The sequence below is a fragment of the Nyctereutes procyonoides genome, unplaced genomic scaffold (assembly GCF_905146905.1).
Source record: "Nyctereutes procyonoides isolate TBG_1078 unplaced genomic scaffold, NYPRO_anot_genome, whole genome shotgun sequence".
NCBI lineage: Eukaryota > Metazoa > Chordata > Mammalia > Carnivora > Canidae > Nyctereutes > Nyctereutes procyonoides.
This window is the reverse complement of record NW_026575114.1, coordinates 146,984-158,583: the sequence shown is the minus strand read 5'-3', so window position 1 is coordinate 158,583 and position 11,600 is coordinate 146,984. Positions and strand designations below refer to the sequence as shown.

The window sequence follows — 11,600 nt, the reverse complement described above, 5'->3', positions numbered from 1 at the left end:
TTACCTATATGCTGACTACAAGAGACTGAATTTGTTTGTTTTATTTGAAAGAGAAAAAGAGTGAGAGATGGTGAGAAAGAGAGAGAGCATGTCAAGGGAAAAGGGAGGGGGGAGAGGGAGAAGCAGGCTGTCCTCTGAGCCAGGAGCCCAACATGGGGTTCAATCTCAGGATCCTGGGATTATAACCTGAGCCAAAAACAGATGCTCAACTGACTGAGCCACCCAGTAGCCCCCAAGAAAATCATTTTAGACCTAAAGACACAGGCAGATCGAAAGTGAGGGGATGGAGAACAATCTATCATGCTAATGGATGTCAAAAGAAAGCCATAGTAGGAATTATATGGGATAAAATAGACTTTAAAACAGACTATAAGAGGATCCCTGGGTGGCGCAGTGGTTTAGCGCCTGCCTTTGGCCCAGGGCGTGATCCTGGAGACCCGGGATCGAATCCCACGTTGGGCTCCCGGTGCATGGAGCCTGCTTCTCCCTCTGCCTGTGTCTCTGCCTCTCTCTCTCTCTCTCTCTGTGTGTGACTATCATAAATAAAATTTAAAAAAATTTAAAAAAAAACAGACTATAAGAAGAGACAAAGGACAATATATAAAAACAAAGAAGATAATCCACCAAGATAAAAAAAAATTGTAAATATTTACGCACCCAATATACGGGCACCCAAATACATAAAAGTTAATAATAAACACAAAGTAACTAATTAATAAAAATACAACAATAGTAGAGGACTTTAATACTATTGTAAATATACAGATAAACCAAACAAAAATTCAACAAGGAAAAAATTACTTTGGATGACACATTGAAACAGATGGATTTAACAGAGATATTCAGAACATTCTATCCAAAAATAACAGAATATACATTACTTTCAAGTACACACGGAACATTTTACAGATATGTAAAATGCACAAAACCTAAACAAAATCAAAATGATCAATAACATACCATATATATTTTCTTACCACAACACAATGAAACTGGAAGTCAACCAAACAACAAAAGGGGAAAACCACAAATATATGGAGGTTAAAAAGTATGCTACTAAACAACGAATGGGTCGACCATGAAATAAAAGAAAAAAAATTATATGGAAACAAATGAAAATAAAAACAAAGCAGGCCTAAATGTTTTGGAGTACAATAAAAACAGTAATAAAAAGGAAATAAATAGCAATAGGAGGTAGAAAAGGAATAACAAACAAACCTGAAAAAGCAGAAGAAAGAAAATACTAAAGATTAGAGCTAAAATGTCCACAATAGCCAAACTGTGGAAGGAGCCTCGGTGTCCATCGAAACATGAATGGATAAAGAAGATGTGGTTTATGTATACAATGGAATATTACTCAGCCATTAGAAATGACAAATGCCCACCATTTGCTTCGACATGGATGGAACTGGAGGGTATTATGCTGAGTGAAATAAGTCAATCGAAGAAGGACAAATATATGGTCTCATTCATTTTGAGGAATATAAAAAATAGTGAAAGGGAATAAAGGGGAAAGGAGAGAAAATGAGTGAAAATATCAGTGAGGTTGACAAAACATGAGAGACACCTAACTCTGGGAAATGAACAAGGGATAGTGGAAAGAGAGGTGGGCAGGGGGTTGGGGTGACTGGGTGACCAGCACTGAGGGGGGCACTTGGCAGGATGAGCACTGGGTGTTATGCTATATGTTGGCAAACTGACCTCCAATAAAAAATTAAAAATTAAAAAAATATTAGAGGTGATATAGATGATATAAAAATAAAAACAAAACAAAACCAAAAAAGAAAACACAATATAGCAATGAAATCAGGAGCTGTTTTGCCTTTTTAAAAATCAATAAAATCAATAAATTCTAACCAGACTTTTCAAGATAAAAAGATAGACTCAAATAAAAATCACAAATAAAAAGGAGAAATAACAACCAACACCACAGAAATATAAACAATTATTAGAGAATATTCTGAAACACTGTATGCCAACAAATTGGACAATAAAGAAGAAATAGATGAATCCCTACTACCATATAAAAACAAAACTAAACTAAAACAGGAAGAAATATAAATTTGAACAAACCAATAACCAGCAGTTATGGAATCAATAGTCAAAAACCTCCCAACAAACAAAAGACCAGGACCATCATAAGTGAATTCATCCAGACATTTAAAAAAGAGTTATTAAAGAAAAGTTAATAGTTTTAAAGAATAGCTATTCTTCTCAACCTACACCAAAAAGTAGAAAAGGTAGAAAAACTTCCAAATACATTCTATGAATCCAAGATTACTCACATACTAAAATCAGATACAGACACTACTAAAAAAGAGAAATTCAAGGCACTGTCCCTGATAAACATGGATGCAAAAATTCTCTATAAAATATTTTCAACTAAATTCAACAATACATTTTAAAAAATCATTCACCATGATCAAATGGGATTTGTTCCTGGGCAGCAAGTGTGTTTTGATATTTGCAAACAATAAACATGATATATTACATCAATAAGAGAAAGAATAAGAACCATTTTACCATTTTAATAAATGCATAAGAAGCATTTGACAAAGTATAACATACTACCCAGTATAATACAGAATTCAACAGTTCCATATAACACCCAGTGCTCATCACAAGTGCCCTCCTCAATCCGTATCACCTATTTAACCAATCCCCCTACCCACCTCCCCTCTGGTGACCATCAGCTTGTATTGTATAGTTAAGAGTCTATTTCTTGCCCCCTTCTCTTTCTTCCCCTCTGCTCATTTGTTTTGTTTCTTAAATTCCACATATGAATCAAATTGTATCACATTTGTTTCTCTAACTGATTTATGTCACTTACCATAGTACTTTCCTTTCCTGCTTTGTTGAAGATTAGTTGACCGTAGAGTTGAGAGGCCATTTCTGGGTTCTCTATTCTCTTCTGCTGATCTATGTGTCTGCTTTTATGCCAGTACCATACTGTCTTGATGATTATAGCTTTGTAATATAGCTTGAAGTCCAAAATTGTGTTATTTACAGCTTTGGTCTTCTTTTGCAAAAATTATTTTGGCTATTCTGAGTCTTTTCTGGTCTCATATAGATTTTTAGCATTGTTGTTACAACTCTTTGAAAAGTGCTGCTGGTATTTTGATAAGAATTGCTTTGAATAGGTAATGTGCAATAAACCAATGTTTGTTTTTTATCCAAATTTGTCTACTCTTGGAAGTATCTTACTTTGCTGTACAGAAAGTCAATTTTTTTAAAAAGGTTGTTTCATAAGTAAGAAACTGATGTTTCAAGTATGTAATGACTTCAACTTGAGGTAGTCAACATTTTGCTAATTTTAGTTCATTTATGAATATTTAAGGTGTTGTTATTTTTGAAAGTTGTTGTTCATTTTCAGAAGTCCTCAATTATCTAACTATAAATGAAGAGAAGTATGTACAAGTATTTACCTTTGTAGGGTAAGTGATCTAACTTGAAAATAACTGATCACATAAGTATTTTAAGTAAGTTATGAAAAAAACAGGTTGTTTACTGATGGCAAATGACTATTTAACTTAGGAAAGCTTTCTCTTTTTATAAAAGGTTTATTTATTTATTCATAAGAGACAGAGAGAGAGAGAGAGAGAGAGAGAGAGAGATAGGTCGAGGGAGAAGCAGAGTCCCTGTGGGGAGGTCCAATGTGGGACTCAATCCCAAGACCCCAGGATCATGACACAAGCCAAAGGCAGAAGCTCAACCACTGGGCCACTTACGCACCTTTAGAAAAGCTTTTATGTGTCCTACCTGTGAATATACAAATACTTTTCAATATTCAGATTTTGACTGATTAAAAAGTTGTGGTCTTCAACAGAAAAAATATATGGATTGTTTAAATTTATTATAATGGAAGTTGTATGAAATAAAACAAAATAATATTAAAAATAAAAAAATGATGACTGGGTTGCTCAGTGGTTGAGCATCTGCCTTCAGCTCAGGGCACAACCCCAGGATCTGGGATTGAGTCCCACATCAGGCTCCCTGCAGGAAGCCTGCTTCTCCCTCTGCCTGTGTCTCTGCCTCTCTGTCTCTTCCTCTTTCTCTGTGTCATGAATAAATAAATAAGATCTTAAAAAATAAAAATAAAAAAAGAAACAAATGTTTGCATATCCTCAAATTATATGTTAATAAAATATCAAATCAATGAGTGGGACAAATCAAGCTAGAAAATATGCAAACTATTATCTTGTCTGGAAAAATAAGTGTTAATCTTATTTATAAAATCATTTCATGAGATATATAATGAGTTTCTCTATGCACAAGAAAATGGAAAAACATAAGTCTGGTGGGGAAAGTAAAAATATATGTCTTTATTTCTATAGCTGTTTACTGGCTTCCAAATAATTTCATTTAACTGACCAATGCCAGATCACTTCCTGAAATCACACCCTTTCTCACATATCATATTATCCTATGAATTTTCATGAAAACTCTTAAAATTAACTGAAATATTTAATTTTTCATCAAATTTTAGCTCCTAACAGGATGAAGATTTCATGGGAGTAGGGACTTAGTTGTTTTATTTTTATTCACAAAACTCTTGATGTATATAAATTTTAATAAAAATATTATTAAAAATACTATAGCATTGACATCATTATCCTGTTTTTACAGATAAAGGGAATACATGTTAGGTGAAGTATATTTCCAATTTCACAGGCCTGGTAAGTGGTGGTGATATTTCTCAAACCTACTATCTATTCTTTCTAGAGCCAAGGTCCTAGTGACTATTCCATAAGAGAATTTTGGATACATGCTATATATGCCTAATGTAATCATATATAAAAATTACATAAGCAAAATTATAATTAGTGCATTATTATAAGAGTGTACAGACATTCTTTTGGAAACCTATAGAGGCATTGAACTGGCCAATTCCTATCTGTCTCTTTAATGTAGCTTGTGTTTGAGAAACATGTGAGAAACAGTTTTTGCAATGAAACAACAGCTGGTAAACTTAGGCAGGATTTTTGTGTCTGTAAAATAGGGATATTTACAGGTAACAAATACTACCTTTGAGAGACTTAAAACTGATGTATAAATTTTACTTAGAAAATGTCTGACAGGGGCACCTGGGTGTTTCAGTGATTGAGCCACTGCCATTGGCTCAGGTCATGAATCTGAGGTCCTGGGATCAAGTCCTGCATTGGGCTCCCTGCAGTGAGCCTGCTTCTTCCTCTGCCAATGTCTCTGCCCCTCTCTCTGTGTCTCTCATGAATAAATAAATAAAATCTTAAAAAAAAGAATAATAGAAGAGATCCAGGTAAATATAGGTACCCCAGGTAAGTCAAGATGAAAGTTGGTTAATATATCCAATGATGAATAAAACAGAGGACTGATAACATAAGCAATAAATGTGTGGTACAATGACCATCAATTTATTAAGTGATGTAGAATCAAAAGAAGAAATTTTAGAAAAGTGGTGAACAGCTGAAGATTATTTTTTCTTTTTTGAAAAAAGATTTTATTTATTCGAGAGAGAGAGAGAGAGGCAGAGACACAGGCAGAGGGAGGAGCAGGCTCCAAGTAGGGAGGCCGAAGTGGGACTAGATCCCGGGTCTCCAGGATCACACCCCGGACTGAAGGCGGCGCTAAACTGCTGAGCCACCTGGGCTGCCCCAACAGCTGAAGATTAAAGAGAGAAAAACAAAATCTGTAATTTAACAGAAAAAAACTAAATTAGTATTGTAAGATATTGGGCTATAATTTTGTTGTTTTGTTTTTCAGGTAGTAGAATCAAAGAAGTTATGAAAAGCTGGAAAATCGAAGATGATAAAGAAGGAACGGGGTAGGTTAGAGGGGTACTCAGGAAATAATAATACTTGGCTCATTCAATCTCTCTTTAAAAGAAGCGAGAATGGCTGAGTAATATTCCATTGTATACATAAACCACATCTTCTTTATCCATTCCTCGGCCATTAGAAACGACAAATACCCACCATTTGCTTCGACGTGGATGGAACTGGAGGGTATTATGCTGAGTGAACTAAGTCAATCGGAGAAGGAGAAACATTATATGGTCTCATTCATTTGGGGAATATAAATAACAGTGAAAGGGAATATAAGGGAAGGGAGAAGAAAAAGACTCCTAACTCGGGGAAACGAACTAGGGGTGGTGGAAGGGGAGGAGGGAGGGGTGTGGGGGAGAATGGGTGACGGGCACTGAGGGGGGCACTTGACGGGATGAACACCAGGTATTATTCTATATGTTGGTAAATTGAACACCAATAAAAAATTAATTTATCAAAAAATAAATAAATAAATAAATAAATAAATAAATAAATAAATAAAATAAAAGAAGAGAGAAATGACTAAAATAAATAATTTGAAGTATAAATATGTAACAAAAAATTAGGAGTAAAGTCAGTGGAGGTAAATGTATCAGCTAATGAGATTATATTCCATTTGAGGTATTGGAGTATGTAAAGTTTCATATTACTATTTTGTCACAGAAGCAGAAAATTTTGACACTATTATCCATAGAACATTATTCCTAGAATTACTTTTCCTCATATTGTCTGTACTCTCCATAAAAATGTAAGTTTGAAAACAACCAAATATTTTATTCTAATTATCCAGTGTTCAGCAATATTATCTCCAAAATTTCATTCAAATAAAACTGTATTTATATAATCTACACCTATATTTATATTTGATTAACCATAAGAAAATCACATCTTCCAAAGGAAATGTGTAGAAATATGTATTGGACTTTTATGTTTATTATAGGTTGGAACTGTCACTCCATTACTACAGTAAGAATAAAATAATAACAAGGGGTAGTGGAAGGGGAGGTGGGCAGGGGGATGGGGTGACTGGGTGGTGGGCCTCGAGGAGGGCACTTGATGGGATGAGCACTGGGTGTGATACTATATGTTGGCAAATGGAACGCCAATAAAAAATATACAAAAGAAAAGAAATTGAGACATTGCTATTAGAAAAAATAATAACACCATGTAAAAAATAATATGTAGACTAAAGAAGGACAACTAAATTTTCTTTCAAAACTAAATTAGAATTAGGTAGGGATCAAGATTAAAATATTTAAGAACTATATTTCCATAATTTGTTTCTTCTTGAGCTCAGGACTTCACTTCTTACTTTTCAGGTACAAATTGTATTACCCACCATAATGATGTCAAATTCCACCATAATGATGGGATTTCTCCTCACAAAGTTTTCTGATGTATGGGAACTACAAGTTTTTATGCCATAACCTTCTCTATAATGTATGTAGTCACTCTGATGGGGAACATTCTCTTTGTTACTGTCACCACCCTTGACAGGAGTCTTCACATACCCATGTACTTCTTCCTTAGAAATCTGTCCATCTTGGATGTCTCCTACATTTTTGTAACAGTTCCTAACTCATGTATCAATTCTCTGCTTAACAGCAGCACCATTTCAAAGGCTGGGTGTGTAGTTCAGGTCTTCCTAGTGGTTTTCTTTGTATTCGTGGAGCTTTTGTTTCTATCATGGCCCATGACTGTCATTTGGCTATCTGCCAACCTCTTCACTACCCTGTGATCATGAACCCTCAAATCTGCATCCAAATGACTCTGGCATCCATACTCAGTGGTCTCGTTTATGCAGGTGTGCACACTGGCAACACATTCCGGCTCCCCTTTTGTCAATCCAATGTTATCCATCAGTTTTCTTGTGATATTCCCTCTCTTCTAAAGCTCTCCTGCTCTGACACTTTCAGCAATAAGATGCTGATCTCGTCTTCTGGCTGGGGATTGGTGGTGGCTGTTTCATCTTTATCATCAGGTTTTACATTCACATATTTTCTACTGTTCTCAAATTTCCAAGTGGAGCAGACAGAAAAAAGGCTTTTTCTGCCTCTGTCCCTCACATCATTGTGGTGTCTGTCTTCCTCAGCTCAGGCTTTTTTGCATATCTGAGACCATCTGAAAACTCTTCCATAATGCAGGACATGATCTTTTCTGTTTTCTATTCCATAATCCCTCTGCTCTTCAACCCTATTATCTACAGTCTTAGAAATGAACAAATAAAATAAGCCATTAATAAAATGAAGATAATGTTTATTCAGGAAATGTACAGGAAATTGCTGAGGTTCACTCTAAACTATTGAATAAAATTCATGTTTTCAGCAATAAATTGAGAAATTGATTGGAATTGTACCAAAATAACTAACAAATATTTAATCTATAATGTCACTAAAATATGTCATTTATCAATATAATTTCATTTCTGAAGATGTTGGATTATCTGAATATAGCACTGAGTAAAGAATCTGGCATTACAAATAAGAACTCTCTATTCATGCTTTGACAGATTAGAAGCACTCCCTAAAAATATAGTTCAAAAATACCCCAAAAAAGTTATCTCTAGAAGTATTTTATATTAAGCCCTGCTTTGTATTTGTTTACTATTTAAATATTTATAAACCTAGTATTAAACAGTAGTATAGAAGAAATGGTCACAATCACTCAAAAATAAATATGAAAAAATATAGTTTCTTTTGAATACCATAAAATATGAATGCAGTATAGTTGTGAAAAGAGAAGTGAATTTGGTAGGAGTATGGAGTCATGTATGAGAGGATCAGAAATATTTGATATAGCTTGTTCATAGGACAAGGGAAATGTAGATACATTATACTTCTTATCACACCAAAATTTTGCTAAAAATGTGTTCAAGTGGCTTAAGGATACATTTACTTGATTATGCTTTAAACATTATTTGCTAGGTTGATTAAGGAATGGAAAATGGTTTTTCCCCACTTTCACATGGTTATCCATGGGCATCCATTAAGACCACTGAGAAGTAAAAAGAATGCTATTTTGCTTTCTGTTAGTGTCATTAAAATATTTATCTTTATTGTCAATAATATTAGCCATTATTTAGTAGCTTGTACTGCAAAAATTAGCAACTCCAAAGTTTTAGTATATTAATACAATGAAGATTTACTTCTTGCTCCTAGCATAGGCTAAATGGAAGCCATCAGGGAGCTCTCTGAATTGGATTCATTTGACAGATCCATTGAAAATAATAGTTAGGGGCAGCCTGGGTGGCTCAGCGGTTTAGTGCCACTTTTTGCCTGATCCTGGGGTCCTGGGATCGAGTCCCACATCAGGCTCCCTGCATGGAGCCTGCTTCTCCCTCTGCCTGTGTCTCTGCCTCTCTCTGTGTGTGTGTCTCATAAATAAATAAATAAAAATTTTAAAAAAGAACATAATAGTCTCATTGAAATATGAGTTTTAAGCATTTTCTTAAAAAAATCAAATAGAAAAAGTGGGAATATTATCCAATCAGAAACCAAGTAATTACTACCGACCTGAAAATATCAGCTTTGTGAGTTATTTCATTAATATGGATAAAATTTAAGGTAGTCCTTGGACACCTTGCAGGAGGTTTTGACCTCCACAGTGGAGACCCTTGAATTCTCAAGGAGACAAACATAAAAATATTAAAAAGCAATCCAAGTATGCACTTTGAAAATAGGTTCTAATAGCAGACAAAGTAAGGTATATATTTGAAAAGAGATCCAAACATACATTTTGGGATCACAATAACAAAGATATGGCACTCATGTAAAAAAAAAGTTTTGATGTACATACGAAAACAGAGTCATGGCAGTATTTTTATTGTTTTAAAATGACGTAAAATTGAGAATGGAAAACAGAATCTCATAGTCAAAACTCAGTCACAGGGAGAAGGAAAATGTAGAAAAGCGCACGAGTTCCTTATATCACTACCAGTCACTTCTGTGCACTTTTTTTTTTTTTTTACCAAATAAGTCACATGGCCACATTTGCTGTCAAAGGGAGAGGTGGGCAATCCACCCACACTATAGGAAGGGGAGATGAATGATAATGCCATTAAGTACTAGAAATTATCTACATCTTCCTGACTGAAAGGATGAAATGTGAAGTTCTGAATGCCTGTTGTCCGTGCAGTTATTTATTAGCATTATGGTCACTGTACATATTCTAAGCCACATGTAACATACAGTGGCATGAATTGTGCAAAGCCTTGCAATGCATTATCAACTCTTCAATAACCTCATGCAAGCAATAATAATGTTCCCACATTTTACAGATGATGCCCTGGTTTAGAGATATATGAGGGTGCCTGAGTGGCTCAATCGGTTAAGCATCTGCCTTCAGCTGGAGTCATGATTTCAATGTCCTGTGATCAAGCCTGGTGTCAGGCTCTCTGCTCACTGAGGAGCCTGCTTCTCCCTCTCTCAGTGCCCCTCAACCTTGTCCCCACTTATGCTCTCTTTCTTTTTAAATAAATAAAATCTTTAAAAAAATGGGATGAGCCATGGGTGTTATTCTATATGTTGACAAATGGAACACCAATAAAAAATAAATTTATTAAAAAAATACAAATATATGAGGTTGTCTATTTTTCTAGTATTTATTTGTGCTTTCATTTCTATGGTTTTCTCCCTACTTTGGGTTCAATTTGTACTTTAAAAAACATTATCTTGGCCTCTAGGCCTAAACTTAGGTCTTTTAATATAGATATTATTACTATAAAGTTCCCTCTAAGTACTGCTTTTGCTGAGTCACATAAGTTTTACTATGTTGTGGGATGCCTGGGTGACTAAGTGGTTGAGCATTTGCCTTTAGCTCATGGCATGATCCCAGAGTCCAGGGATCAAGTCCTGCATCAAACTCCCTCCAGGGAGCCTGCTTCTCCTTCTGCCTATGTCTTTGTATCTCTCATGAATAAATAAATAAAATCTTTAGAAAAAAGTTTTACTATTACATTTTTGTCTTTACTTATTGTTACATTTTTATTGTTACAAGATTTTACTGATTTTAAATTTGATTATTTTTGTCCTATTGACTGTAAAAGAGTATATTAATTGCCAAATATTGACTTTTTTCTTTTATTATTAATTTTTAGTTTTATTTTATTGTGGTGGAAAAATATATTTTGTATGATTTCAATGTTCTCAAATTTGTTAAAACTTGTTCTTTAACCTAACATAATCTATCTTGGAGAATGTTGCATGTGTGTTTGAGAAAAATGTATATTCTTCTGCTTTTGGGTGGAATGTTCTATATATGATCATTAAGTCCATTTAGTCTACAGTGATGTTCACGTTCATGTTATTGATTTGCTTACTTATTTTTCTGTATGGATTATCTATTAGGACTGGATATTGTGGCCTGGGAATACTTCAGGACCTCACTCTCTGAGTCCTTGGATTTTCTCTCTACTTCTTTTGTAATAAATAAAATGAGTTTGGAATAAAGACTTTTCAGCCTGATTTTCACAAAATTCAAGTAATCTAAAAACCTTTTTTTATTTTATAAAAGGTCTGTTCCTATATGGTATATGAACTTCTCAAGACCATCTTCAATTCTGATGCCAACTGAAAGTTTAAGGGTCCCACAAACCATGCTCAGTTTCAATAATTTGCTAGAAATATTCACAGAATTCAGAAAAGCCTTTAGCCAATGGTTATGTTTTATCACAACAAAAGGGCTACAGATCCAAATTACCCAAGGGATACAATATATCAAGTGGACCAAAGACCAAGAAAAACAAATAAACTTATGAAGCAAGACATTTGAAGGGCTTATAAATCACAACACAGGACCTAA

The 11,600-nt window shown here is 34.4% G+C and overlaps 1 pseudogene; it reads left to right on the top strand.

The window, feature by feature from the left end:
* The first annotated feature begins 7,147 nt into the window (after nt 1-7,147).
* LOC129515006 (olfactory receptor 14C36-like) lies at nt 7,148-8,107 on the top strand (annotated as a pseudogene).
* The last annotated feature ends 3,493 nt before the right edge of the window (nt 8,108-11,600 follow it).